Raw genomic sequence first — 27381 nt, forward strand, 5'->3', positions numbered from 1 at the left:
CAGGGAGAGACAAAATGATTATTTAGTTCCAAGAAGATTAGAGGAATGGTAAAAAGGACAGTTCGCTGATTTGGATTTCTCAGGATTGCTCAGTACTTTGGATGCTGCAAGCAGCATGTGGCTTTTTTGAAGTCAGATATCTAAGGGGGTAAAAGGGATAAATATACAAAATTAAATGTTTTCCAGGAAAACCATGACAGTGGATTAGACTAGAAAGTTTAGAGGGTAATAGGTAGCCATGAAGCTTCTGCTGTGCTGGTGGAATGCAAAAGGACAAATGTAATCAATGGGTACCTATAGAAGGGAATCCAGATCATCAACAGGGAGCAATTATGGCCCAATATTTGACAGAGGTTTCATGCCAACACAATACCGTGTTCAGATCGCATGTCTAGGCTCTGAGGAAGGTCCAAATAACACAAATACAACTTGGAACAGGGGAATAGGAATAACTACTAATGTAGTCTAATCAAAACTAAAGGAGCAACTTAGTCCATCCTGGGAGTAATGGCCAGGAAGTAGAAATATGCTAGAAAGTATTTCAACATCAAAGTTCTAAGGAGGTACTATGAATAGGACTCAAAAAGGACAATTTCAAGGCAAAAAATAAAACATGCTTTGCTTGGCTGGTTGTTTCTTAAACAGTTGGGACTGGCTTCTTTTAGAATAACCTGGGGTTTTTTAAATCAAATGTAATTTTTTTCTGAAAGACACACTCCATTTCAACATGGAATTAATTTCTATTAACCTCATTTACTCATACATGTGAAAAGTACCAGAACAAACTCCTTATAAACATAAGACAGAAGAGGAGTTTAATATCCTGGATACTGGGAAATTTTCCCTTCTGAAAAATGATCACTATCTTTCAGCAGATGTGGCCAGGCATTGGCAGCTGGACTCCATTTCTGCATCAGACAAGGAAAACAGTAAACAGAAAGTCTCTTCCCTTTCCACATTGATTTCAAGAGAAGGTCAAGTAATGGGCTTCACTAAATATTTTCAGAATGTAGCTGCAATACTGTTGTCCAGCATTTAACTGTGTTTAAATAAAGTTTGGGGAAAAAAAGTCTTAAAAGATGCATCTGAAAATTCTCAGAGCAACTCTGACTGTTCTCTGCATAACCCAGTAGATCCAGAACTGACTATATGCTACTCCTGGGCTATTGTTAAATTGCCAAGGACGGTTCTTGCCAAAAATTCACCCTTATTTCAAAACCCAGGGGAATTTAAAGGACAGGATTAGATTTAGATGCACACAACATCCCAAACTGAGTTGGGAACAGCATGGAACCAGAAAAGCTGACCGGTACTCAGAGAGCCATGTTACAGGACAGCTTGTTCCACTCTGCAGGGCACCTCTGGCAACACAAAATGCTTCTGCCATCTCTTCCCTTTGCCTCCAAAGATAATTTATTTTAAGACAAAAGCCAGTTTAATTAAGTGGGATGTTTCAAGGGATCATGGCCATAAATCCATTATTTACGCAGCTTAAGATGGGAATGACACCGCAAATGCAAGTCAGGGCCTTTTCTACCTTGCTCTGTATTATATGATAGGAAAAACTTCCCTCTGGGGGAAGGGACTCTTACTCATATCAAAACAGGCTCATAAATCAGAGGCTCAGATGGTTTTACTATTTAAAAAACAGTCAAAGATTAAACAAGTGATAATAGTCACTGAGCACAACAGTTTGGGATTTGTTGCAGTGTCACTTCAGAAAATTCTTTTCCAGGCTTGACTTAAACATGCAAAGCAAAAGAGAACAAGACTGAAGTTAACTGTTCCTTTGCAGTTATAAAACTTAGAGGAAGGTTAAGGAAAGGGTTGACACAGAGAAAAGAGATCCCATGGGCAGAAAGAGACCCAAGGAGAAGGGCTGGCAGGGGCAGGGTACAGGGCCTGGGCTGAGCAGCTCTCTGTGCCAGCCAGCCAAGAAGGGAGCTGGAGCCTGGCCAGGGCTGCAGGCCACCACCATGGCAAGGACAGGGACTCGGAGGTGGCAGAGCTGAGGCTGAAGTCAAAGGAGCTTGCTCAAAGTTGCATGGAAGGCTGCCTCTGTAAGAGAAAATGGCTTTCAGTCTTCTGGAAGCAATGGAACTTTTTGATCTTTGAGATCAAATCAGACCACATTAGTGAAGGGTCACTGAAGCAACTCATTAGAGCCACTGGCTGCACTTCTCTTGAGCAACAATCAAAGCTCCTGTTTTGCAAGCTGGTGCTGACCATTTCAAAGGAACAGAGTGACAAAGTAGACTTTAGAAAGAGGGACAATATAATTTTATAAATTTTGAAATCGAAATGTCTTACAGACATTATTTTGCTTGTCTGGCTAATTTTCAGTAGGAACTTCCAGGGTTTCTCGGCATTTTCTGACAACTATGTTCTCACAAAACATTCTTCCCTTTTTTCTTTTCCAAGAAGCTTTTATTACAATAAGGGTGTGGAAAAATACTAGCTGAATATGTTTTCTCTTAAAGAACCATTAAGTCTCTACCTGCAGCACTATTTGCAGCAGTTTCTCTCTTACTCCAAATTTAAGATTAAATATTTTGATGACTTAGAAATGAATACAGCATGCAACAGTTAAAGCTGATTTTCCTACTGGGCACTTGGCCAACCTCTAGGAAAGAAGTCATGGGTTCCCACTACAGCACAGAGCATCTCCTGAGATTAGAGGTATCCATCATGGGCTCATATGGATTTCATGTTCCAGTTCTCAGAAAAGCAGTTTGCTTTTTGTTCTCATTGTAACTGTTTGCAAATAAAACCATGAAATTTTGTTCTGATGTAGTCAATGAGTAGACAATCATGAATTTAAAAGAAACACCGTGCTTCAACCAAAAAAAAAACAAACCTGCATTTAAGTTCCTTTCTGAAGTATAAGAAAACAGAAAGAGAAAAAGACAAGAGAACTAAGAACTACAGAAGAGTACCATGTACGGATGTTCATATTATAAATAAGAGTAATCAGAGTAAATAATGCCATTACTTAACATTAGTGTCTAGTTTTCCAAGTCAACTTCACTATAGTTTTTTTCTTCTATGGATTGGATTATTATTTTAAATGGATTTAAATAATTGGCCGTAAAAAAATGAGGTTTCCTATGAATAATTTAATTTTTATCTTCAAAGAAAACACCAATTCATTTGAGCTACCTGGTATTGTTTCCTGAGTAGGATATACTTGGGAAGCAATTTTGTTCTGCAAATCAGAATGAAATATGTTCCTTAAGTGATAATTGTTTCCTGTAATGTTTGGGCTAGTAGCCAAACTTTGGTGCATTGGAACCAGTTTCCTCTGCTAAATGATGCATTAGTCTTCAGGAAAACAAAGTTTACTGATGCTCCCACTAGTTATTGCAAAAAAAAAAAAAACCAACATTTTTCTTGTTACAATTTGAAAATAATAAAAAGGTGTGCAAACACGTAAAACCATCTTCAGTGTCACACAAACACCCTGTACAATTTTTGTTTGGCCTCTTCACCTCCCCAGCCTTGTCTGTTCTAGCATAAAACCACATTTCTGGCCTTGTTAGCTGTCAAAGCATTCATATGACCTTTCTCAGCAGACTACCTGAAGATTAAAAAAAAAAAATACAAATGGCCCTGCAAAAAGAAAGATATTACTACTTTCACTGACCAAATGAAGTAAAAATTGGTTGAAGGCCAGATTAAATGAGAAGATATGGGCACCTAAGAGGTGGTTTAAGCAGAATGTAGACAGTTAAACTGAGGGCAAACTACAGCAGGCTTTGTCACACAAAAGATCTAAGCACTGGTATGCACCCTATGGTTTCCTAGTAATCCTAATTAGGTCCAGAGTCTTCAACAGCTTCCATATTTGAGTAGCACTCTCAATCCTCAAGAAGTGTAAAATTCAGGATCTCTACCCAATGACAGAAACAATCTAGCAGAAGTGTTCAGAGTACAGTAGTCAGCAATATAAAAAAGAGCGTTCTGAGGAAATTTGCATGAAAGCAATATTCCTGAATGATAATTAAAAGTAGCGATCAGCAAGGACAAAAACAAAAAAGAAGTTATCATTGTGAAAGCTCTCTTACTGAATCAAAAAGCAAACTTGAACAGGAAGGCTCAACTATATAGTTCAGCTTGTGACCTCTGTTATTATCCTGCTTAAATTAGCATTGATCAAGAGTAAAACATATGATAATATGATATGATAATGGACATATGCAAGTGCAACGGTGACATTATAAAGTATGAATTATAACAGTAATGTTGAATCAAATGAGGAGCCATACTGAAAACCTACCTTCTGAATCCCTGTTGTCTATTGTACCAGTAAAGCAGAGGTAAATAGCAACCAAATCCTGGGCAATATGCAGGCAAATCAGAAAATAATTAGAGCATAAAAATATATTTGCTTTGTTCAAAAGCTCTGGAATAGCAGCCATTCCACGTTCATTACTTACCAAAAATGACCAGACAATACAGTGATACTTGTGCATACTCAGAATGCACAAGTGTCACACTGCAACTATAACAAGCCTTTTTTTAAAAAAGGAAGTATCATTATTAGTAAGTCAGTGATGAATGATATCTGAGGAAAATTTCTCTCGTCTAGGAATAGGTAGGAGTAAGTGGGAAGAGCTCTGTGGTACATTTTCAGGTACTTGGGCACATGCCCATAGCAGGGTTGACACATGTCCTGGGCTTACATTGATAAGTAACTGCTCATCTAACATTTGCCACAGTGCATCTGCTAAATATAGAGTGGGACAAAGGGATACTTCAAAGAGAAAAGATAAGAGGGCAAAGCTGCTCTCTCTCAAAATGCACTTTGGTATATGAAGTTTCCACAACTAACTGGGCCAAATTCACCACCCACCTTCAATCCATCCACCTTCAGAAAGTTATCTACAGTTGGAAATTATTCTGTATTCACTTTTTTAATTATCCTTTCCTCCATCCACCTGCTTTTCTGTCCTTGATACCTACCAAAATCCTCTCTCTCCATGGCTGCTACTATTTCTCCTCTACTACAAAAGTAAATTTCAGCTTGTTGTGGGGCACAGGAGGGGAAGGGGGCCAGAGTGTGATGATGGTATAAGGGAAATCTCACATTGCAAGGCTTTCTATTCCTAGCACAGAGGGAGACCTGTTGGCAGCTTTCCATCACAGACATTAGTAAGGCCTGTGGCTACATACACTGGAGGCATCAAGTGACCCCACTCCTCAGTTTTTCAATTTTTGTGGGTCACAGCTCACAACCAGACAGAACTCCTAACTTCTGTACCTTAAATCTATCCCATTTCTAACTAGCCCTAAACTAAGCTTCTTTCAGGTTTCAACTCTCTCTGATCCATCCTGGCATCAGCCATTGATTTTGTCTGTCTCTCATTGTGAAAATTAAAATACCTCCCTCCTCCTTCCAACCCACATAACAAAAACCTCAGCCAGGTTCCCAAAGCAGCCTGGAGCATCACCCAGGACTGGTCAACAAAACCATCAGAAACTATTTATTTCTTTCAAGTGCATTTCTTGATGAGCAGCCCTATTAAGGCAAGCAGCCCTAGCCAGACAGATGGATCAAAAACTGCTCTGAAGATGAGTCTTATTTGAAAAGGGAAAAATTCCATATCTAGCACTACTTTCTCTTCTTACGTGAAGTGTAGTATCCTCCTACAGTATGGTCAAGCAGTCACATGAAAAACCTGTTCATAACCCCACATATATCTCATACTTATCCCCAAGCAGGTTGAATATCAAACTTTGCAAGCTTTTTGTGCCATCTTCTTTCCTTGCACAAACCAAGACTGAATGACCTTCTCACAACCTGAAACTCAAAATTAATCTCACACAATCTTCTGACATATTGAATTCTTAAGGGAAAGAAGGTTGAAATCATCTCCAATCATTTTTAGGTGAAACCCAAATCACCATCCCAGAATTTCAGCTAGGCTTTAGATTCTCACCCAGATTTGACAAGACCAGGAAATGTTCACTCATCCTTAACTTCCCTGCCACATTGCTGGTACAAGAGAACTTTCTGGGAGCTACTAAACTGGATTTAGGGGAGTTTGCAAAGTTCCTCTGATTGTTGCTTGCTTATAGAGTTGTGGTGATGTTAAGTACTAGACTTAGAATTCAGGCTAGTATGGGCCGCAGGGATTGATTAGATTTTGGCAAAGGATTGAGTGGAGGAGCTGTGCCATAAGAACAAGATCTCTATTTTCTGGCCAGTAGCAGTTGCTGACTGCATGTCTGGAACCAGGCTGCACACTGGTCAGGCTTAGACTGAGTATTGATGTCAGATCACAGTGACTGGGGGCAAAATTTAAAATATATGTCTGGGTAGGTGTAGGCAGCACCTCCACAGGTTTTGCAGCCATTTCAGGGCTATTTCCCCTCAAGCAGGCCTGTTTTAAATTAAGGTTGCGTTCAACTGTCAGGGACCAAATCTCTGGTGTTCAGGTCAATCCCAGGGAACAACGCCTGGTCCTCCATCCCAGCAGACCCAGATTTCTGCAGTCAGGAATGTCCTGCCCTTGCCAAGGTACATCCAAAGTCAGAGGCCAGCATACTTTATCATCCACTATGTATCTGAACACAGGCTTGAATGACAATTCTTACCTCATCAATCTTGGTGTCTCTGTACCTAAGGTTTGCAGCATCAAGACCCCATATACTGGCAGCCATTCTGCAGAGCAAAAACGCCATTGTTGACCTCAAAATGCACACCCACAGTGCCAGAGGGCACATCATAATTCTTTTATGCTTTTATCCCTAACACCTACAAAAAAGTTCACAATTTTTCTTGTCCTAAATGATGTCAATAAAAGACATTATGGGTAGAACAATATACAAAAGGAATGGTCACAAGCAAAAAGCTTGAAACCAAAGATGCTTTCACATCTTTAACTAGAACTTAAAGGAGAAGATCAGACTTGTCCAATCATTCACACAGTAGCACTCCACTAAACCTTCAGTCCAGTATGGCAACAAAAATGTGAGAAATTGGAGTATATGTAAACAGCCCACATAAATAATCAGATTACAAAAAGAAGTGTTCTTCAGCAGAAGGAGCTGTTCCTTTAACTCACATTTGTCCTGATGTTTCCCAGCTGTGGGTGGAAAGTCTTCTTGCTTGACTATGAAGTCAGAGCAAAATTAATCCTGAAAACACTTTGCAGCAGTCACCAATTCTTAACATTAGATAATCTCATGAAAATGCCCATGTCAAAATTTTTTCTCTTGAGATTTTCAATGTTATCCTACAAACAATGCATGACAGTAAAATATAGTTTTTTGCTTATTTCCTGAATTGGTGTTTTCAGCAAACTACTACAAATCAGCTATTCCAATTCCAGGTTTACCTGGAGATGCTTCTTTGCACTTTTCTTATGTCTGTCAGTCAGCAGAAAAAGCGCCCCATGCCAGAAAGCCGAGCTATAATTAGCCTTATATAATATATATAATTGCCCTGCCAATCTTCAATTTGAGAACATGCTCCTTAGATAATTCAGCTGTGAAACAAATTGGGAAGTGAGGAATGAGATTTTTACAAATTTTGTGTCTACACTTCTAATCCTGCACCACATACAGAATAAAATCTTATAATAGCCAAAAGAAAGTAGTAGAGAACAAATGTGAGAAAGTTTTGAAAGCATCTACTGATTTTAGACTCGAAGAAAGTCATATTAGTCTGATTTTTCAGATGGGATAAATGCATGCTGCAGCAGAAGCTGACTCAGTCAGACACAAAACATCCTCAGGATTTATGTCTCAGGAAATAACATTTGCATTTCAGAATGCTTATTGAGGTCATCTTAGTCATATATCAAGTTGCAATAAATACTCTTCCTGCAATAGTGTTAGATAGCAGACAATGCTCTCTTCCTGCATTTCATTTTACTTTATCTAGATGGGAGAAAACTCATGAAATTAAGATCATGATGAATAATAAGAAAAATAATTTACAACATGCTGGGGGGTAGATCCTTTCACACAAACACACAACTATCAGATACTCCTGCTTAATATTCTTACATGACAGTTAACCTGAATTATCTCTGCAGATCTATTTCCAAGAGTCATTACTTAAAAAAAAATAAAAATAAATCTCATTAGTATTGGCTCTTATAAAAACAGGCTTGGTGAAAACATTCCAGCTTGTTGGAAAGCCAAAATTTCATTACAGGGAGAAGGGATGATCACACACACATTCAAGGACAAATCTCATGAAACTCATGTTTGACAGGAAATTGTACAGGAAGCTAATTTAGAGAGATCAAAATGAGGGTGGTATGTTCCCAGGACCCAGGGCAAGCCAGAAGTCTTGCAGCTGAATTTTATACATATGGTAATTTGATCACAGTGGGTATAGCAGAGAGGGGAGGAAACCGTAGATTGAAAATATAGAGAGGAGAAACATCATCATGGGAACAAGAATCGCCACAAATAGATCACAAAGTCCCTACACCAAAAAAAAGTATAAAAGTACATATAAATATATATGTAGCCTACTTGAGCTACTTTTTCGTAGTGGGATGAGAAATATCATTTGGGAGAAATCATCAGATTATTTAAATAGTAGGATCTGAAGTTGTTTTCTCTTATCTTGTAGTCATTGTATGAAATGCACCCCTGCCTTAACACAGCAAACTGAAAAATGGACCATGAGGTCTAAAGACAGGGAGAAAACAGCAGATTTGAAAGTAACTATGCACTTTAAAGCTTAATTCATTTCAGATGTCCAGCCTCAGATTATTATAGACTGTTTCTAGGTTTTATAATATTTATTAGAAACAGGTAATGCAGCCATCTTTTCTGTGTTTTCTGTATCTCCAGAACAAGGATAGCAAGGAGTTTCAGAAGTCTGAGGAAATGTATGTGGGCTGCAGCTTGTGGATCCCACAGCCACTGCACAGATCCTTCCAGCCAGCTGTGATTTGTGGTAGCATGAACTTTGATCACAAGTCAAAATAGTTTAATAATGTGAAGTACAGCACGTCCAAGTAAGAGCAGAGAGCAAAGCATTAACTTGAGCTAACACTGACTTTCTTGTGGAAAATTCACAACTTACAATGTCCTTCCAGATGAATAAAAGAATAAAATCCGGTGTTTCATTTTCTAGTTTATTTTAAATCCCACATCATCTTACTTTTGATCTTTTAACCAGCCAAAAATTATAGATATACATCACAATCTGTTTGAATAACTTTTCTTTTATTGTCATATAAACAGGCAACTCAGCTAATGCCACCACATGAACTGGAAATAATGTGAACTTACACTCATTTGTTCTTTCAAGAGGCACAAAATCCAAGACTTTCTATGCTCTGTCTACTTGTATTGAGAGAGACACGTCTTGGGTTCCTTTGGGGAGAATCCCAGAAGCCAAACAGGAAAGAGGAGGAGCAATGAATGGGAAAACACAAGAAAAGCTAGATGTTTCCCACAGAGCTATAGGATTTCCCTTGGGCTTTACACAACCTAGGCCAAATTCTCACTCAGTCACATTTGTAATACCTGACTGATTTCTGACAGTTGTGAACGCAGGGGAGCGAAATTTGGCACCCTGTTTTTATCACTGGGAAAATAAGAGAAAGGCACTTGGAAAAAACAGCCTAAAAGCCATATTTTTATAGAAAAAAGCAACTACAAGTGGCAATGCACAAAACTAAAATGAACTGTAGCGTACGTAATTTGAACTGTAAACTTGAGACATTTAAAACTTTTTTGATATAAAGCCATGAGGAATCCATTAAAAAACAAAAAAAATCACCCCAAAACAAAAAAAAAAAAAAAAAACCAAAACAAAACCATCAAACTACTGGAATCTGAACTTAAGGCAAAACAAGTCAGATTTCTGAAGGACAAAATAGAACTAGACAGTACAGCTTTAAAAAAATAAACCCACAAGTTCATAAGCCTATAATGAATAAAAGATTATTCAAGTATGTGCTTCTAGGCTCACACACAGAGTAGGAAATTATCCAGCCCTGACCATGCAAGACAATTCCATCATTGTGGCTGAACGGGTTATATTTCTCAGCAGGGTGTACAAATGCCATTTTCTTCCACTCTTTTGGATGATTCCCCCATTGCTGCATCCCTGTAAGATATGTGATACTTCTCATTCTTGATGATGAGACCATATAATGTGGTCAGACACTTCATCCACTTGATTCATCCACTTTAATATTAAATAATGTAGGACAAAGTTACTTGGATGAAAACATGAGAAAGTCAGTTCTGCACAGATTGTTTTTCATTTTCCTAGGTTTCTGCTCTAAGTGAAACAAGAGGAAAAACTCTGGCTTGCTTGATGTAAAAATGAAGAACCAACCCTTCACATTGAGCAGCAGCGCACAGTTCTGCCAGGAACTGCCAGCACTACAAGATGAACTGTAGGTGACAATTCATGGAAGTGCTCCTTAATTTAAACTCTTTGGAAAGGTTTAAGTGGTCTGCATAAATATGGAGCAGCTTCCAGGAAATCAGAGATGGCTGAAAGAAGGGACAAAGACCATGTCAGAGTCCCCATGGGGGATTTCAATGCATTTAAGGCGCAGCTGCAGTCACTTTGTTTAATTCTGGGGTCCTATTCCCCACTCATTAACACTAATACTTTTTAAAGCTTTGTTGTCACATTCTCTCTGTATTTAACTGAACTTGGGAAAAGACATGGACCAGAAGCTAAACTGGGCAGGAGCCTAAAAAGTTCATATAACAGTGATGCGGGCTACTGTATGTGTGCCTCCCCTTTGCCATCCTTCCAAGGTAATCCATTAGCCTACTTACGCCTGTTGCAACGCAAAAGCACAAATCTGATGGACCAAAAGATGGTCCTTCCACTTTGGTCACTGCTGCTTCTCCTTCCCTAACACAGAAAATCGGGAAATTTCTCTTAGTGCCAGCCTGCATGTATAGCTTTGCTGCCAAATGAATTCCATGCCAACAGGATGAAGAAGTGATCCAATTCAAAAATCCCAAATCTGTCCACAGAGACCAAGGCCTGGTTTCTTTTTCAGTGTCTTTAGTTATATGAACAGTTCAGATCTTCCTACCTGCCCAGGACACCACCCATTTTTACTATCTTTCCCTAAAGAAACCCCATTCCAAAGCACAGCTGGGAACCCTGATATGATTTTTTTTTTTGCTCAAAATCATCAGTGGAGAATCAAGGCAGAACATATGTTCTCCTCTTTCCCGTGCTTTTGGCCATGTTCTGTACCATCTACACAGAAGGGCAGGAACACATTTCCCAGAGGACTCCTGTGACCTGTGTATTTACCCACCAGCCAAGTCCCTTTCCTATGTGAGCAGCACCTACAGTAGGACTGCCTGAGGGTGAGCACAGCACACTGTTGGAGCAAAAACTCCTGTGGGAGCATCTCCAATGGAAAATTCCCCCTTCCAGTACCTGACTTTCTACATAACCACAGATTGGTCACCCTGCCTACACAGCACCTCTTTTACAATGGCATTGCACTTGAAATAAAACCACATCCCATATTTTTGTAATGAGCAACATAAAACACAATGTCCCAACTTTCCTTTTCATCCAGAGTTCCTAATGACTTATCAGTGTTCTAATTACAACAAAAGTTTGAACCCAGCTCTTCAGAGAACATTGTGTGTATTTAATGCAGTACAAGAGCAAGTAACAGCTGGCAAATGCTGCTGAGAGGCTGTGATTTAATTTGCACTGGTGTTCTTTTTCTTCATTAAATTCACAAGAAGTTGCACGGAAGAGGAAAATACATCTGGACCTAGTTATTAAGTAAGAAAAGAAATAAAGTCTTTTCACTTCAATGCCTTGCTTACAATGTAAGAGCCTCCCAAACTGCAAAGCCTGGACACAATGCTGGACACTGCTTGCCATGAAAACACAGAATAAATCAGCTATTTTTCATGAGTCACTGATTGTCAAAAGCCTTTGCCAGGTATCGGGAAAAACAAAGAGATGACAGAATTCCATTCTTAGAAATATTCCAGTAGGTATGATGATGTTTGTGCTGGGAAAATAATAATATGAAGAAAAAAAAGGAGTAGCAATGTTTGGAAACTAACAGTAATCAGCCCAGTCAAATGCAGGCAGTTTTTTTCTTGAAAAAAAAAGTTGTTTTAAGACTAACATATATTGCCAAGGAACAAATTGCTCATTCACCCGGTTCTACTTTTCCCAAAAGAGAAATTAGTTACTGCTCCTAAACGCATACTCAATTTCCTTTTAAAGAATAAGGAACAGGGAAAAGAAAAAAAGTAGGACTGGAGAACCAGGACGTCAGTTACAGAACAGCACTGAACCGCAGGATTTTTGTTTTATAGACTGAGACACTTCTCAATAACTACATGATTGCCTAACAGCAATTTAATATAAAATCAGTTCAAAATTACTGTAATACAGGAGGATTTCTCATCTGAAAGCTGGGAAGCATTTAATGTTTTGTCATCAAAAGTGCAGACCCAGAGTTACCATGAGTAACAGGAAGTTTAAGAAAACCAAACTTTGATTGAGCACTCAAACTTTTAACCAGCAGGATGAATGGAGATTACTAGTTGACAAGAAGTCCGGCATCAGTCCTTTATGAGTTGATAATTCAGTGAACACTTTCTGAACTGGAAGCAGTTATGAATGAAATTGTCCTTCATCCAGGCAGCATGAATATAAGAGAGGCAGAAGTGGCAACACAGCTGATAACAGTAGTAAAGGAATTTTATTCACTGGATAAATACCAGTTAGAAAGCCTCAAATATTTCAGAGAGGCATTACTTCAAGAATTTAAGGGATAACCAATTTTTACAAGAACATTGTTAAAAGCTGTTCTCTGTAGCCTCAGTAGAGCAATTAACTTTCTAAGACGAAGTTTTATAAAAGTCATTCCTCTTTAATTTCCCTCATGCTCTCCTGGTGCCTCTTTTACAACAAAAGTGTTCATTGGCATCCAATTGCACGAACAGCAAACACCTAGGACCCATCTTTACATGCCCTTCAAGAACATCTCTATATCCCTTCTCCATTGTACCACCACTCTCACCATCTAAAGCTGCTGTTTCAAGCTCTCCTTCTTCAACATGTCCCATATCTTGCTCCTGCCTCTGGATCACCACTGAGCTCAGCTTCCAGAATGATAAAGAAGTGAGATGCTTACATCTCCCTGGAATTCAGATACCTGAAATGGGTTCTGACTCAAGTCCACATTGTAACAGAAGAATCTCATAAACAGGAAAACTACTTCATGCAAGTTCTTTAAAAGTTACAGCCAAAGGCATATATTACACATGTTTCAAAATAATATATTGTTCAGTCTGAACTGTGTCCTTTAAGAAAGAAGCCAAAGATTAAGTCAAAGAAATAAGGAGGGAAAAACTTGAGACAAAGACCGTGAGAGAGGTTACTCTTACAGTACTTTTGATCTGGCTGACACAGAGAGGTAATAAAAATTCATAGAGGCAACTGTTCTTGCTCAATTTCCAGGACAAAATCATCTGGATATCTAGCCAAAGCTGACTCAACCTTGACATCTTTTGTTCCCCAGTGCCCCATTTCTCTGTAACCAAAGGTATGTGTGCAGTATTTACAAAAATTCACACATTTCCCAGTGGGTTTTGGGGTAGCCTGATCAGAGTAAGAATAGTAAGAAAATATCAAAAGCTAGAACAATTTTGGATACCAAAGCCAAATAAAAAATACCACCCTAACCACCACAGGAAGAGTTAAACCATTTCCTTTTGTAATAAACATATTCATATAGCACTGCCTGCTCAAAAAACACACTGTTTGATTTGCAGTTTCAGTATTAGAATTGTCAGGTAATGTTATCAATACATAGGCAATTTTAAAAAGTGGAACTTTTGCTATACAAATGAAAGTGGACAATGTGATATGTTTCAAACCAAACCAACAGTGTCTGGAGAAGAGGACATAGGAGGCGGGAATTTCAGAAGTGCATACACAGGATGTTTGTAACACACCTTAACTGACTAAATCTACTACACATGCCAAGTCCTGCATCTCCTAAGAAAATAAAGGTATGGTCTATATATACCTGTGCTTATCATCTAGAGGACATGGAGCTCAACAATGTCTTAACAGCACCTGGTGTAGACATTTGTGTCTAATAAAAGCCCTTGGTCTTTTATTATGGGAAAAGCTCCATTCTACCACCTGCTATACTAATACAGTTAAAGAAATTCAATAATGAAATATGACTTTTGCAGAACTGTTATAGAAACCTTGGTGCATTTTAATAAATCAAATGCACACATGGTCTACACTATTGGCCAGCACAGTCATATTTTGCTCTGATCCATAATTTCATGGTAATTCCCACATGTTCTCCAAGCCAGTCTAAAAATCCTAATACTATGTCTTAAGTATTAAACAGGTTGAGCATAGACCATTTTAACCTCCAATGTAATTCTGAGTTCATCCCAGTTGATATTAGGTCATTTGATCAAGATGTCCAGTATTAAATTTAAAGTTGAATTTTAACTGAACAATTCTGAAATTCTGACCTAATTCACACCGGCTTCAATTCAAATCTATTGGATATCACTGTAAATCCAGAACTGGTGCTACTGACACATTCTGCACCCATAGACTGCAATCAGAATGTGATCCATGGATTGCTGTACATTTGGAGCTGCGCTCCTCTGTTTCAGTCACATTTTGGTTCCCACTCTTTGGCCACAGACAGACACTCATACTCACTTTGTCTCATACAGCTATGAGTTCTCCTAATATTGGATTTATTTAACAAGGAAGGAAAGTCAGAAAGCAATGATTTATACCAATATTTTTACATAGCACATTAGTCATCTCATAAATTCAATGGCAGTCCAAGCATTACTACTCAAGTTGGAAAATGACACAACATCATCCAAAGTCTGTGTCAAAGACTAGAATCCATTTAATTTCAGAAATATTTGAATAAGGCTGTTGGACTTCCAACTAACCTTTTGTATATGGGAAAAGCAATAACTACACAGGCAGAAGTGTGGAGTTGGCAAATACACACATTCAGTTTGGTATGTTTACACTGAAGATTCCAACAGAGCTTTTACTCTTAAAAGCTGCTGTGGATGAATGAAAATAACTATGACCCTCTTGTTGAGACACACCTGAAGTGCCACTCTCCTCCAAGCACCATTGACAATATATAATCTGTGAACAAAGCAGGGAGCTCAGAGAAAGACAAATCTCTTTGCCACTAAGTTCTGCTCACAATACCATGAAAAACCATTAGGACATGTGCCAACTTGAGCTCAAAAAATTTTTGTTCTGTATTTGCAATTTTTTCTCTGGAAAAAAAACCCACAAAGGCAATTGGTAACAAAATTCACAATATGCCTTTTAACTTTATTCTTACTGCTATGCACAGCAAGCCTGAACTTCAACTTCTTTGGAGTGTCCACATTTTCAGAGAATACATGAAGCAGCTGTTCACAGTTCTGTGAGGGCAAAAGATGTCCTGGAACTGAAATGCTTCCATGGGACAACCAACTCCAGGAATTATTCCTGAGGTGAATGACAGAATCTATATTGCAGTTGTTTAAATGTAACCTGGAGGCATCTTACAGAAGCTATTACTGCCACCAGAGAGAAGGAAACAATTACTTATTTCAAGCTAGTTTTTCTAGTTTTCAGCTTACATTTGAGAGTTGAATATCTAAAACCATTTTTTCAAGATCCAATAACTTGATATTTACTAAATTGCAAGAATAAGATATTGTTAATGTTCCCAAGTGTGGTTATGTGGTTTTTATAGATACAAAATAAAAAAAGTAATGCAGTAATGAGCTGCAGTTTAAAATTCTGAGCACTACTTACAACAAACACGGTTGGAAATATAAATGCTAGTGATTGTCAGAAGATACACCTGACCATGATGTTGTCATAAGACCCTGAGCAATCCACTTCAGGTGGCTCTGCAAGAGCAGAGGGTTGGACCAAATGACCTCCAGGAGTTACTTTCCAACTTCAACCACTCCATGGTTTGGCAATTCTGTGAATCTGTGTGAGCAGAAGTGGATACAAATATATGATATAGATAAACAGATAAATTTAGTTTAGGAATTTAATATTTTGAGGAAGCCACTCTTTGAGAGTCCAAGTAATAAAGAACAAAGGGACTTCTCAGCAAATTAGGAACATTAAGATGGCAGGCAGAATGTGAAAATCATACATCATTGCATGAGGAGCGGCAAAGTGAAAAACCACATTTTGCACAGAGATGCAAATTAGTGCAAATAAAGTCTCTAATTCATACATATCACAGAAGTTTCTTTTCAAAAATACCCCAAAAAACCCAAAAGCAGAAAGTGTGTACTATCAGTTAGATAAACAATTTCTTTATATTTTCCCAGTTTCTCTATATTCAGCCTACTCTCTCAGCATCTGATCAAGATACACTCCTACAAGGGTATTATGCAAAAAAATACTCTCACAAGTTAAAGCCTGGCAAACATCCATCTGCGCACATAACTTATTATCAGCTGCACATGCCTAATTTCAGCTGCACAGTGACAAAAACTTCAAAGGTCATCTCGCTAAACATAGCAAGATTGAGGCACCTTTAAATCTGACACTACCTCTAAGTAGGTAACATCATGTGTTGTTGCGGTGTGTTGCAATGTTCTGTTTTACCTTCTCCCTTCCCCCTCGCCCCCTTGCTGAACATACCAGCAAGGCGTCCTGTGATTGGTCCCTCAGGCCTGGGGGACATTGGCCTGTATAGGTGTCCCTAGTCCCTTGAGACCCTGCCCCTTCACCTGGTTGGTGGCTCACCTGTCCCCTCCCCTTCCCCTGCCCTGAGCTTAAAAGGTTAATGAGACCATGCGGCCTCCATTCTGTTGGAGGAATTGTCCCGGTGCAGACCTCTGCATCCATGGAATAAACATCTGGATATAACCCTCCGGCAGAATCCACTCCTTCCTTCTCTTCACCATCGCCAGAAGCTCTCTCTCCTGAGGTAAACGGAGTCCTGACAAGCCTGGACTTGCGTCTTGTGCCCCGCTGCACTCTCCGCCAGCCAAGGTATCTCTGGGGTAAAACACCACAGTGCTGCCTTTGGCCCAGCAGCGAGGGTCAGAACTGGCCCAGGCACCATCTAACTGGTTATATTGGGATTCTTATTCCAATAATGTGTGAATCATTTTGTATCTCTTCCCCTTTCCTTAAAAGTTCCAAGTCTTTTGGCACAAGGATCAGCACTCTTTGTGAGTTAGTAGACACACCCAGCAAAGTCTTCTCACACCAAGTTGGACACTGAACAAATAAATTCTTTAGACAAAGCAGGAATATGTTAATAAAAATGGCTGAAGGCAGAAAGGAGGGTATTAAAATCCTCACATGTAGGTGCCTTTCTTAGCAGGGATTTGGGGTTTGCCTTCACAGCAAAGAAAGATCTCTCTCCCCACGATGAGGAAAGATTGCAGACAGATGACCCTTCTAGCTTAGGTGCTTCAATTGGGTGGGATGAGTGCAGACACCTTTGTGTGTTCATTGCCAACATTTAGATGTTGTGAAAACACTCCCTGATCATGCAAATCAGGACATTAGTTATATCATCATAGATATCATCTCTGAAGGAGAACAGATAACTTTTACTTACAGAGGCAAGCAAATAAAACTTAAATGCAATATGCACAGCAGGAACATGCATTCTCAAACAGAACTCATGGGATTTCACCAGAGCGCCACAGAACTTCCCTGAATCCGTGGGAAATGCTCCCACATGCCACTGCATCTAAATACTGCATTTTCTGCACTGATCTTTAAGCTCTGTCCAACCCCAGCTATTCTGCAAGTCTGATCTGTTTTATATTGATGTTTGTACTCAAACATGGACTAAATACTGTTGGTCTTTTTTACTTTTGTCCTTTCTGACTGTCCTGGTTTACAAAAAAATCTAAATGCTCCAGTGGGAGGCAAGATTCTATGTGAAGAATCCAGCTAAAAAATCCAAAAATTGTAGAAATGCAAGAACACAAACTAGACACATTAGATAAACAGGGAACTACTGAAATGCTCTAATTACAGGTACAACAAGGTCTACGCTCTGGATTCAGAAGTGTTCTCCTCAAGAAAACACATTTTAAAAGTATTTCTGTGAATGTAAATTAAACCAATTTCACTGACTCTCAACATCAGCTCAGTCTGAGAATCGGTAAGTTATGTTTGTGATTGTTCATGAAGCTTCTTTAGACAAAGCCAAGCCTTGCAGCACCAAAATGCTGTGGGAAAGATGGTCTGAAGGGTATTTCCATCAAAGACAGAACAGTTTCAGGAAAGCCTGGTCTCCCCTGAGGCTTCCATGCTAGTTTTGTTCATTTCGAAAGGGGGCAACACATTCTTGAGAAGCACCACATAACCATAGGAGAATTCTACGGCTTTCTCAGAAGCACAGATGATTCTCAAAAATGAAAGGAATTTGTAAAAATTCTCTTCTATTTCTGTCAAAATCTACAGCAAGACTATTAGTGTAAATGTAGAGAGAATTGACAAAATACCTGCAAGGTCAGACAATCAAATTAGTTGAAATCCACAGAACTCAGGTTCAAAACACAGGGTGCCCTCACATGAATGCCACCTGCAAGGCAGCATTTGGTGAACTAAGATCTTTACTACCAATTTTCTGACAAGTCACAGTATTTGACTTGTTATTTAGGGCAATGCCACTACATTCTGAACCAACCTCAGATATTAATCTAGACCACTGAAAACTTCATCCTGGACTCAAACTGATTTTCTATGATACCAGTTTTATGGCATAGAGAAAAATTGACTCTTTATCCAGTTATATAAACTTTATACACATGGGATATATGCAGTGATATAGTAACTATATGTATATATTTTAAAGTATACATTACCAATTTAATTACATCTGTCAAGGGACAGGAAATAAAGGAAAATATATAATGGCTGTGAGCTAATAACCCAGGTATAGGGACCAAAAATCCCTGTTCATCTCAATAGCAGAGGTTACATTTTTCCCATGCCGTATAAACATTCAAATATAAACTTGTTCTATAGATTACAAGCTATCATTTATTATTTATCAACTTTACTTTCTCCAGCCATGCTTATTTATGGACTGTATTACTGGATACCCTCGACAGGATGTCACTCTATTGAAAGGAATTTGAACTGGCTTCATAGTAAAAAGCATACTATGCTTCTTGTAGCCCTGGAAACACAAATAATTTTTCTTGGCAAGACATATCCTGAGCTTTTCACCCTCTTTCTTGAGATGTCTACTATCATTTCTCTTAATCTGTGTTCAGCCTAATATTTTATCCCATGGACATTCGGAAGTGTTACCATTTACTTTCCTGGTCATAAAAAAATATATATAGTCAGTAACATTGACATGATTTACATCTGTCCTGGACAGGCTACCAGTTCTGTGTCCACAGAATATTCTATTCCAGACACAGAAGAGGAAAAGGGGTTTAGAACTAAAAGGCTCCAAAAGCTCCATTAAAATTGCTGAGATTGTTAAGTCCTACGGATAGTAGGTCTCTAAAGTCATCACTTTGACAGCTGTGACACACTGAGTGTCCCATCCAACACAGAGCTCTTTATGTCTGCTGAATTACTGTCAACCCCCAAAATCTTGCATGCTGTGGTGATAGTCATCAGAAAAAAAAGCACAATATTTCCAGACTATCAATGAACCAGTAGAAAATAAATGGAAAGAAGCTAATCTACCTGAAATGCACAAATCAAAACTCAATGTACCCAATCCGTCCTCTGCAATAAGTTTGTAATCAGTGGTGAGAAACTCTAAAGCTTCTACTGCAAAGTCAGTGAAATAGGAGCTCTGACTCTCCAGGAATCATAACTGTTGGACTTGCTGCTTTTTTGTTGCAGAAAACACTCCCAATTCTCCAGAAGCAATCTTTCTGTATAGATTCTTTGGTGTACAGTCAGAGGAGCATGAATACTTATGAGGTCTTCTGTTTTACAGTATGCAAATGTCAAAAAACCCATATTGGTTCTCAGACCTCTGTCACAAGGCAGAGAAGCTGGAGAGAATAATCTCTTAAAGGCTTCAAGCAAGATGTCAGTTGGAATTAACTTTAAAGTCTGAAACAGGAAAATGGTATAAAAGGGCAATCGAACCTCCTCTACAAGGCAATTTATAATAACATAATACTTGAGTCACTTGGGGTGAAATTCTAACTTCACTGAGAGACAAAAAGAATTTTCCAAGTGACTTCAAAGTGGTCAGGATTTCATTCCTTATATACTTCAGATATTTTATTCAGAGGAGGAAGAAGCTGTTGAAGTAGAAAAAAATAGGCTTGCTTTAGTTAACTTTCAAATGCACCAAGATGCTGGAAGTGCAACAATTCCTTAGTTGTAAATGAGGAAGAAAACCTTTTAAAATGTCACTTTAAAGAGAAAACCCAGGCTTATTAAAGGGTCCTATTTGGCAACAACAAATTGTAGCATGCATTCTCCTCTTACAACTATTATTTGTTGCCATTACTGGGATGTGTTCTATAATTGGATTCTGGCACAGATTAGTGGAAAGAGAAAAATCTTTCCAATCTCATCCAAAGCAGGTTTTTTTTCTAGGTAAAACACATATGCAAGAGCAAAAGATTACCTCTTTGCTCACCAGTAATTATTCAAATAACTTAGAGATTTTAGTCTAGGCAGATGTTAAACCTCTAACTTGTGAAGTTTTTTCTCTAATCTCTGTGATTTTTAGTTGGAGTAATTTTTTCATATTTGGTGGACAGCTTTCTAATCACAGATTGTGGCTCAGCAAGTATTATGTTCCATTCAAGAAATACACTTTGAGTTAAATTTTCCTCCCACCAGAGTCACATGCATCACAGTCATAAATAAAATAAATTCAATCCTTTACAGACTGACTTAAAATCTGAAAATCAGGCATGGTGATTAGGCATGAATCTTCAGCACCCATCAGATAGCACACTGAAGGAATTAAGTAAATATAAGCATAAGTAAACATAGTATTACAATAAAAAAAAATACAAATAAGAAAAAAAATGAAGGTAAAGCCTCTCCCTCTGTTTAGAAGTTGGTCTTCCACACTTGAACTTTTTCAACCAATTGATCTCAACATAAAAGTGAGACATGTCAAGGTGAGAATTGTCAGGAAACTCATCATATCAGCAAAGTACAACTGATTCAGGCTCATCAGAATAGTACTCACAAGCTAATAGCAAATGAAAACATAAGGAAAAGTCAAACTGCAAAACAGAAAGCTGAAAGCATGTAACCTAAATACCTGTTTGTTTAAACTTTTCCTCCTCCCTATAAAGCTTCAGCAACTGCCAGCACACACTAGCTAACCAGCTCTTCCCAGAACTCCACAGTCTTGACATAAAAAAATTGAGAAACACTCCTGAGTTTTATTACAATCTCCAGAGTCAGAGGCACAAACTGGTATCTCTTTTGCACAGTGTTACCTGTTCCTCACTGCCCACTCCTGCAGACAGACGGCCTGGCCAAGGCTCTCTTGATTTGTTTCAGACCCACTCAGCTGTGCTGATTTAATGCCTAAGTGTAAACAGGGATTATCATCAGGTGGAGTTGGCATGAAGAGAATTAGAAATACACAATCTTTCTTCCCAAAACAGAGCTTTAGGAGATGGATCTATTCAGCTTCTGATTGCTGGCAAGCAATGAATGGGCAGCACCACATGAAATTTGGGTAACTACATTCAGATGATGCCTGTTCATGGCCTACTTTCAACTGGAAGAGAGGAGCCATTTTATTTCAAAGCAGTGAGAAAGCAGATTCTGTATACTGGTTCCTCCTACTGATGCCCTAGAAGAATACCACAGAGTTGCAGAAATGTTCTAATTTCTATGCAAAGATACATTTTTCCTAGTGCCAGCCATTTTAAAAGCTTAGTACCAACTTGTTTTCATTAAGTGGTTGAAAAAATTTGACTCAACCATTTTGAAATCAAAAAACCCTAAAATCCTTTCTTAAAAAAAAAACCCCACAGGACTGTCACAGAATTTCAAATGCATCTACTGTGATGTTACATACAAAAAGGTGTATGTTTTAAAAATTTTGATAGCTTTATTTCCTTGGAAAATAAAGCTATCAATCTGAGTACATGGAGGAGAGAACTAGATATGTTTAATGAAAGATCTGGTTAAACTGACAATTCAGTCTTTTGAATGCTTTCCAGGATCAACACAATCTATGAATATTTCTCTGAGGTTTACTATGTATGCATAAATAAAGCAAATGGCAATGAACCCTGAGCCTTCCAGATAAATGCAATGCATATCAGGATGTGTGTTGCCTTCCAAGAAGAATAGCGGTTTTCATTACAGGCTTGGATATATCTCTGCTCTCCATTACTAAAAGTTCATCTCCAGGAGTACATTTTTGAAACAGTGAACTATAAAACATTAACAATAACTGCTCTAGAAATAGGTTACTAAACAGGACACGGCCAATAAGCCTGTAATTAATACAGTAACAGAACATTTTTTCAGATGCTCATGGCCTCTGAGAAGCAGAGCTTAATTAAAGCAGACAATAATACACTGCAGGGGTACCTTCTGCAGCAGTGCCTCAGGGTCAGTGATTCACTCCTCAGTATGGATCTTAAAATACAGTGTCTAGCCTGTAGAATACTGTAGGTCATGACAGGGGACATAATCAAGTAAAGTAAAGAAAATATGATAAACTTAAGAATGCACAAGCAAATTAGATAAGGCACAACAAAGAGTTCTTGGAAGAACCTTCCTAAGATGGTGACTGATACTGTCTGATATATCTAGAGTTCTATCATCATTATAGTGCAAGGATTCAGTATCTCCAGAGTTTTGTACCTCCTCAATGTTTCTCACAGGCAGCTCCTCTAAGCACTGACTGGTCCTGGTCCTTGCAGCAGCCATCTGACTCCAGATCCCACCAATCCACTCTTTTAGAACACTGCTCTTATTGGCTACAGGTGTGGCCTGTTAACATCAGGCCTGCTCCTGATCTTTAGTAATTGGTTCAGCTGCAATTCTTTGGGGGATAAGATTACATTCTATGCCACCTTCATACTGTATCCCCCTACAGACTGAGTGATGCCATCACTTGTTCAGCAAGGAAGCTCAGCCAGGGACAATATTAGAGCACAATAATGCTGTGTGTCACTCCCTCTCTTCACCTGCATTTGCAGCTCTTCTGAGCATGTATTCCACAAAGGAGCATTGTGATACAAAACTGAAGTCCCCCCCTAGGTCAATGTGTTTTCACATAAGTGGTTTAACAGTGGTTAAATAAGAGACCAAAAATTGCTGCAGTCTACCTGAAGAAATAAAATTTTTAAAAAGTTGAATTGATATCATTACACATCTAAAGTCCTAAGTGAAGAGGAGACTCCGTGTATTATTCGCCCAGCTTCCTGAGCATGGGAGATGCTCTGTCAGCTATAGCTGCCAGAACCTTCAGGTGACAATGGAAGGCAAGGGGTATTGTCATGGGACAAACTCTAGAAGGAGACAGCCTGACCCTGATAGAAATTGCCAAAAACATCTCCTCAAACTAGAATTGCTTAATATTGCAAATCATACCAGCCCTCCAGGGCAGAAGGAATTAAACTATCAGTTCCTACTCACCACCAAGAAAACCCTTAAAATCTGTTACATGTTGAGACACCTCATTAGGGGTGGGAATTTAAAAAAAAAATTAAAAGAAGCATTAAAATAAGTAATGATTAACTAAAAGAAAAAATAAAAACATAACAGTTGAGAATCTGAACCCTTTAGAAAACTGAAGAGACAAGGCATGTGACTATCTGGAGGCAACAATTATTGTTACTATCTCTAGAGAGGGCTTGGCCCAGACATGTCTATTAATACCAGACCTATTAGGTCTTGACAGCTCCTAGGACATCTGTTTGTTTCATTTCCCTTCAGTCTCGCCAAATTCTAGCAGCAAAAATCACACACTTTTTGTTCCTACTTCTGCATAACTTGGAAAACTGCTTTGCATTTGTGAATTTTGACAATACATGAAATCTAGTGTCCTGTATCTGATATATAAGTACAGGCATGTGTATTCAAAGAACCACAAGGGTGGGTACATTTCTTTAATGTGAGGGCATCTATCTAGGAATAAAGGTGCTAACAAACCCAAAGTGGAGCTAACAAACATTCCTCAGAGGTGGGACTCCCCAGAGTTTTCACAGATTTGTTTTTTGACCTGAACTTCAAAAGTTTGCCAAGCCCAAAATCTCATCAGGAGTTTTTCACAAGCAACTCCCTTGTGTATTTAAGTATATTGCAAAATTCCAAGAAAACATTACAAAATTACAACAAATAATATTGAGGCTTTTGGTACAGCTTTCCCTATTTTTCCAGAAGTCATCACACAGATCCTGACCCAAATAAAGTTCAGTCTAAGGTATAAAATAAAGGCTCTAAGTTAAGCTCTTGCATTTTGCTAGACTGTTACTTTATTCTGGACCTAAATCTAAAAGTTGTTTCTGTCCTGTATTGTTCATAATCCTAGTTAATAATTCTGTTCTTCTTTGCTATCGCTCCAAAGATATAGTATAGGTGAGATTTAAATACCACCTGCTGGAAAGAGAAAGAAAAGGAGATAGTTACTTGTGTACTATAACTCAACCACAGGCAGTTGCAGATGCTTTGATCCAGATATTTCACTAGGACTCTATGCCAAACAGCTAAACTATTTTATTTACAAGAACACAGCCATGCCCACTCATTTAGTTTTCATATACCTGTATAGATAATTTGTTTACATTTTAAAAATAACTTTATCTTTGTTTATAAACTTTATGTGATCAACATAACCTCACACATATATATATTTTAAATTAATTTGTAAAATGCCTTCAGTCAAGCTGTAGGGCCCATTCAGAATTCGTCTACAAAGTAGTATTACTTCAGTTTAAAGCCTGTTTGGATGCAGATTTCTTTAAATATTTTTATTCTCAGGTGAATGTTTCAAATTAGAGATTATTTCAGAATCCAACTTTGATTATCAACTTTTTTCAACAATCATTGAAAACTTGCCTATCTAGATTATTATTGCCCATAGGAAATTACTAATCATTAAAAATTCAGGAAGTACTAAAAATACCCAAATCAATCAAAATTCTTACAAAATAGGATGAACTGTTGAAGAAAATTACAGCGGCTGCTCTGTTTCAGGTATATTTTGAGAAACGTGCACATGATTCCATTGTTGCCTTCAATGTCCACTAATGTGACTTGAAAAGAATTACACTATCTATGATCATCCCCTGAAAAAACAAATAAATGTATTCCCATTTCCAACAAGAGATTTACACCTGATTATGCCAGCTGAAAATTTGATCCAACAGTGCTGTAAGAACCCCACAGGCAAAGAAATCTTTAACTTCTGGGGTCTACAGGAAATAACACATGACCACAAGCTTGATCTGTATGCTTTCAGCACCTCTTTCACAACAATATTCCTGGGGTTTAGTATATAATCCAGTATTCTAAATAACTACAGAGGTTTTGTGGGGAAAACAGAACATTACATTCCCACCATCTTAGATCTGACCAAGTTAAATTGAGCAGACACCATTTATTCATGGGTTAGAAAACATGAGTTCTACATCTGAAAGTAAGTGGAAAACATTTTTCCAGATGTTCTTCCCCAGCAAAGTATGATGCAAATAACAAACTTGCTAGTTCAAAGAGCACAAACTTCTACTTGCATGCATTTATTGGCTGTATTTTTTTAACCTCCTTCCTAAATAGTTTAATTTAATAGCACATTAAATCAATTAGGAGGAGATGAAAATTTGTGACTAGGATAATTGTTAGTTGAAAACACAAAACTTGAGCTTACTGTCACTTGATACCTAAAATACATTATTTTAATTATTGCCAATAGTTTGCTTTTACCTATATTCATAAAAATTATCATAGAAAACTACTATCATTTTTGACCTCACTGTGCCCAGGACTTGCATTGGTTTCAAATTTAATTTTTAAGTCTATACAAGCAGAATAGTCTTGTGTTACAGCCTGAGACAAAGGACTTATTGTACACTTGCTTCTGTTTGTTATTTATGACAAAATTCCAATTTCATAAAACCAAAGTCCTTATAACTGTAGTGGACTATCAGCCAGAAAAGGGAGACTGGCAACAATAACTCTCATTCCTTTCCATTTCATAATCTGAACAACCTATAAGTAGTGACTGTCACAAGAATAAAAATAAATTGAACAACACACATGTACTATTATATGCTGATATATTTTAACAGAATCATTGCTATACCTTGTCATCATTTCCCTTTATTTGAGAGGACATAGTGGCTTGACACATGGAAATCCTTTCAGTTTTGAGTTTTTTTATAAGAACAAATAAAATTGGTGCTACCAGAGAAAGAAATGTTTCTGTCCAAAGATCACAGAAGTGAGTTGGACCTTTTCTCTGGGATACTTGGACTAAGACACATAAAATTGTTCCCTCTTCCCAGTATGCTCCCCCTCTGTCAGGGAGCAGCAAGAGATGGCCAGCTGCCAAGGGGGATGCCACAGTCCTCCCACTTTGCTTGTCTGTCTGTCCTCACCCCACCAGGCCTCAGCACTGTGACTGGGATTAAGGGTAAAACAGCAAAATCCAACCATTTCCTGTTCAGTGTATGAAGAAATGGGCACAATCCCAGCTGCTGGAGGAGCCCCAGTAGGACAAGGATCAGGAAGAGGAAGATGGCTGATGAACCCTGGTGTCAGTGCCTGAGGACTACCAGGCACATGTGGAGAAGGAAGAGATTCTCATTAGACAGAACACAGCAGAACACACAAGGCTCCCCATGAGGAAGCTGGGGTGGTAGAGGAATGAAGGAAGCCAAGGTTAATTGCCTCCCAACCCTCTGAATCCTCAAAAAAACATCAGATTTCTTGACCATTCTGAATTTAGTATGACTGAACTGCATTAACACAGCCAAATACCATAAAGACATATCATCCACACACCAGGTAAAAGTCATTGCAGGGGAAATCCAGGTCACAGTAAGGCCATGACAACACAAGACAGCACATCATACCAATCCAGCCAAGAAGACAGTCATATCCCAACCCAGCCTTTCCAAACTTCAGATGGAGCCAGCTGCACTGTTAAAGAATTGAAATTTTATCACCAACATCTAAAGAACTGTCAGCTCCTTCTGTCTCAAGTGTTACATATCTAGATTTTTCCATTCATACTGTATCAATGCTGCATTAGTTACCTAAATGCATGCTTTGGTTTCCAATAAACAATATACTCTCTTATATATCAAGAGTTCTATCATCATTACAGTGCAAGGATTCCAAATCTCCAGAGTTTCCTACCTTCTCAACATGTCTCATAGGCAGCTCCTCTGATCACTGACTGTTCCTGGTCCTTGCAGCAGCCATCT

At 38.4% G+C, this 27381-nt stretch overlaps 2 long non-coding RNA genes across 2 annotated transcripts; both read right to left on the reverse strand.

Moving 5' to 3' along the window:
- Window positions 1–1418: 1418 nt before the first annotated feature.
- Window positions 1419–27381, reverse strand: LOC135447402 (uncharacterized). The gene is made up of 3 exons (XR_010440099.1): window positions 27314–27381; window positions 6598–6664; window positions 1419–2058 (listed from the first exon to the last, which is right to left on the reverse strand). It is a non-coding gene; the product is annotated as an uncharacterized LOC135447402 (long non-coding RNA).
- On the reverse strand, window positions 14696–22885 carry LOC135447403 (uncharacterized). Its single transcript, XR_010440100.1, has 3 exons — window positions 22814–22885; window positions 21427–21517; window positions 14696–15988 (listed from the first exon to the last, which is right to left on the reverse strand). It is a non-coding gene; the product is annotated as an uncharacterized LOC135447403 (long non-coding RNA).

The sequence above is a fragment of the Zonotrichia leucophrys genome, chromosome 4, assembly GCF_028769735.1.
Source record: "Zonotrichia leucophrys gambelii isolate GWCS_2022_RI chromosome 4, RI_Zleu_2.0, whole genome shotgun sequence".
NCBI classification, from domain to species: Eukaryota; Metazoa; Chordata; class Aves; order Passeriformes; family Passerellidae; genus Zonotrichia; species Zonotrichia leucophrys.